Source organism: Hipposideros armiger, unplaced genomic scaffold, assembly GCF_001890085.2.
Source record: "Hipposideros armiger isolate ML-2016 unplaced genomic scaffold, ASM189008v1 scaffold_3, whole genome shotgun sequence".
In the NCBI taxonomy this organism is placed as follows: domain Eukaryota; kingdom Metazoa; phylum Chordata; class Mammalia; order Chiroptera; family Hipposideridae; genus Hipposideros; species Hipposideros armiger.
Genome location: NW_017731353.1, coordinates 7,927,062 through 7,930,931, shown reverse-complemented (window position 1 = coordinate 7,930,931; position 3,870 = coordinate 7,927,062). Strand labels below are relative to the sequence as shown.

Genomic DNA, 3,870 nt, shown 5'->3' with positions numbered 1-3,870 from the left:
CGGGGTCCGTCGGCCGCCCTGTCTCGGGGGCTCGAGCCGTGTCAGCGCTGGGAGGCCGGCGAGCGCCCGCCCGCCTCCGCCACCCCGGAGGCGGGAGGGGCGGGTCGCAGGCGAGCGCGCCGATGGCGCCCTTATCCTGGATGTCCTTGCCGTGATCGTGGGCCGCTGAGCCTCCAGAAGCCCCAGCACGTCTAGGGTCCCCCGCGTGCCTGGCAACGTGCCTGCGTCTCCTTCCTTCTCGGGGCCGCGAAGGTGAAGTTTCGCGCTGTGAGTCTGCACCGAGCTCCGGGTTGAACCCGGCCTCCCAGCGGTGAGAGGGGCCAGTCCCTCCACCTGGCCCCTTCGCTCCTCCCCACCTTGTCCCCAGGTCCCCCCAAGCTTAGTGCTTCAGGGTCAGCTTCCCCTCCAGGAGACTGCCCAGGCCTCCAGCCGCGTTTGCCCTTGCTTTTGCAGAATGCTTCCGTGAGTCTGGGCTTACTGCCTCACCCCAAACTCAGAAATAAAGAACCTGAGGCTGAGAATGGATGAGGAGCTGGCCCAGGGCAGCGGGGCCGCCCGGGGCAGCAGGGCGCCAGCCCTGTGTTTAGTAGAAACCAGAACTTCCGAGCAGTAAGGACCTGGGAGAACTTCCCTTAGTCACTCAAGAGATTGTCCTGGGCATCTGAGAGTGTGCGGGTGCTGGAGGTCGGAGTGGGGTCCGAGGGAATTGGGGGACTGGCCTCAAGTGCACACCTGCAGCCTGGTTCCAACAGGAGGGATTGGATGTCAGAGCCCTCCCACCTGTCCTGGATGCCTGGCCTGTTGGGGAAGCGGGAGGGGAACACATTGAGGACCTGCCCTGGGCGGCAAGTCAGGCTCTGTTTCTGGCCTCTTCACTGAACTGGCGGCCTTGAACGCCTTTCCAGTTTTGTTTTATAATTCAAACAGTCCAGGTACCTTTGCCCAAGGCCTGTGGTATCCAGGTGCTGCTCAGGGCGCTAAGCCAGTTGGGACCCGGACTGATCCAGAGCAAGACACAGACACTGTCCGTTTGTCTATCCCTGCGGCCTCTGTGGCCATAACCCAGATGTAACTGGGGGTGGACCGGGGGTTCATTTTCTGCCTTGAAAATGCCAGAGGGAATCTAGAGAACAAAATAAAACAGAAACAGACTCATAGATACAGAGAACAAACCAATAGTTGTGGGTGTCGGGGGGTGTGCGGGGGCCGGGGGTGGGGGTTGGGGAACAAGGTGAAAAATGTGAAAGGATTAAGTACAAATTGGTAGTTAGAAAGTAGTTACAAGAATGTGAAGTACAGCTTAGAGAATATAGTCAATTATGTTGCAACAACTGCATATGATGCCAGGTGGGTGCTAGACTAATGGGGGGATCACTGCATAAATTATGTAAATATCTAACCACTATGCTGTACACCTGAAACTAATATATTGAATGTCAACTGTAACTGAGAAAAAAATATAAAGTAAATTTAATTAAAAAAAAAAAAGAAAAAAAAAGAAAGGAAAATCTCAGAGGTTTGATAGAATAAAAAACCAGGGGCTTTTTTCTATAAGGCATGAGAAGGCACATTTGTAGTCTTACTATCTGAGGAATTTGGGGCCAAGTGTCAAGAAACCCATTAAAACATTATCTTAATGCTTCAGTGAATTGTTTTTAATGAACAGTATTATTGCATTATAAGAGTCATACTTGTTCATCATCAAAAGTTTGGAAAAAATGTATCTAAGTAATAACCTAACAGCCCAGAAATATGGACTGTAAATATTTTGGCATGTGTCTTCACAGTTAAAATAGTGCGGTGATGAACACCATTGATGATACGTCCTTGGAAGCGGCTGAGTATTTCCTCAGGGTAAATTCCTAGAAGACACCATCGACCAAAGGCTAGCATGCATTTTGCCAAAATGCCTTCCAGAAACGCCGCCATGGTGCTGTCCGCCCTCGGGTGGGTGAGTGGGCCTGAACTGGGCCTTCCTTCTCTGCCGTCTCTGGCAGTCTCATGGGTAAGACAGCTTTTCATCACTTTAATTTGAATTTCTCTTACTCTGATAATATCTTTTCATTTTATTATTGGCCATTTGGAAAATTGCCTGTACGTGTTCTTTGCACACTTTTTCTTTTTCTTTTGGGCTGTGTGTCTTTCTGTTACCTGAGAGCTGTTCCTGTTAAGAATGCTAGTCCATCACTACTGTTCCCTCGTGTGCATCACATTTATTTTTCAATTTCTCATTTTTCTTGTCACTTGGGATTTCCCTTGTTTGTTTTCATAGCAGTGCGCAAGTTTTGAACTTGTTATATAGCCAAGTTTATCAAGTTTTCTTTTATGGTTTCTGGCTTTGGGGTAAGGCCCAGGGTAGCTTTTGTCACTCTGAGATTTCATGAGTGTTCACTGATTTAATGGCTAAATTTCAAAATAAGAGAAAAACTTAAGACACGGAGGGGCTGAAGCCAGAGGGCCCTTTATTTTATTATCTGTTTCCCCTTAAGGAGTTAGCGATGCTGTCATAATTAAAGACGCTCAATTGATCATAATTAAAGACGCTCAATTGACAGAAGACACCATTTCCCACTGGAGGAAGGTTGATGGTCCCCAGTAGGAGGTCAACTTATGCACCCGGTCCTGTCTGTGGAATGTGAGATGCTGGATCACACTTCAAGGAATCCATCCTGAGGTCCTGCTCACTGTGCGTCCAGGCGCGTCTCTACAAAGACTGTTCTTCGCTTCTCAAAGCAAAAAACCGGAAACGACCAAATTGAGGGGGACTGTGAAAAATGATGTCACATCTACGCCCGGCTGAGCCTCTGGTGGAAAGAATGAGGTCTGTCTGGGCCCACTGGGAGCAGGTCACGGAAAGCCTCATCCAGGTATGCTCTCAGTGGGGGTGGTGGGGTATCATGTGACCTGCTCTCTGGCCAATGGATGCACAGATTCATTGTCCTGTCTGGGCCTGAGAGCAGCCCTCTGAGGAGTGGCCTGGGGTGGGGGTCGGCAAGGAGGTGTTTTATTGTTCCTTTTATACTGTTTCAGTTTTTAAAATCATGAGCATTGCTTTTGTATGTAAAAAAAGGAACTCTCATGAAATGTTTAATGGGAATGTTAATATATGAATGTTAATGTATGCAAATGAAGTTATATGCATATTGCACCCAGAGCCAGGGGAAAATAAATGCTGACTCGATGGGATCTTTGGAAATTCTGTGTCTGCACAGCATGTTATAAAACCTTTTACCTCAGAAGCGAGTTTTAACAGCTTTATTCGGTTTTATTTCTTGAGTGTCAGGTTGTTAGAATTCTCCTGGCATGAATTTTACCCAGTTTCTTACCATTTCAGGGGACGACGTGACGTTAAGCTTGTCTATTTATAAGGTAGCATTCTAAACTAGAGCAGAAAATAAGCCTCTTGAGAGGAAATTATTCAGGAGGGCCCAGTGGGCATCATAAACGGAAGCCGAGGACACGTCACCTCAGATTTATTCAAGAAAGAGCAGGATATTTTCCAGTTCAAGATTGGAGGGGGGAAATGATTTTCTCGCTCAGATTCTTTGCAGAAAATAAATCAGACGAAGGCCCTTATTAGGCACTTTTGGGAAGTCTGTGCTTCTCCTCTTCTTGGAGGGCCTGGTGGTCCCTGCAGGTGGCTCCGAGAGGTACCTGGGACGGGGGCTCAGGGCTGGGATGGGGTCCCCTTCGAAAGTAGGAAAAACATACTGAAAAGGTGAAAGCCACAACAGCCAGCAGAAATCGGGCATCTTTGCCAGGAGCCACCTGGGGTTAGTCCCCCACAGACGGGAAGAAATGTCTGTATGCGTGTGTGTGAGTGCGAGTGTGTGTGAGTGTGTGTGTGTGTGTGTGTGTGTGTGTGTGTGG

The 3,870-nt window shown here is 48.6% G+C and overlaps 1 long non-coding RNA gene across 5 annotated transcripts in view; it reads left to right on the top strand.

Annotated features, from left to right (window-relative positions):
• The window catches only part of LOC109381290 (uncharacterized), a 4,277-nt gene extending 1,091 nt beyond the window's left edge, over positions 1-3,186 (top strand). The window contains exons 1-3 of one of the 5 annotated variants that reach the window (XR_002123686.1): positions 7-252; positions 1,788-2,005; positions 2,490-3,186. This is a non-coding gene — a long non-coding RNA (uncharacterized LOC109381290). Of the gene's footprint in view, positions 1-6; positions 311-474; positions 610-1,787; positions 2,006-2,489 lie in introns of those variants that run through there. The other 4 variants (XR_002123683.1, XR_002123688.1, XR_002123689.1 and 1 more) reach the window with 4 other exon arrangements.
• The last annotated feature ends 684 nt before the right edge of the window (positions 3,187-3,870 follow it).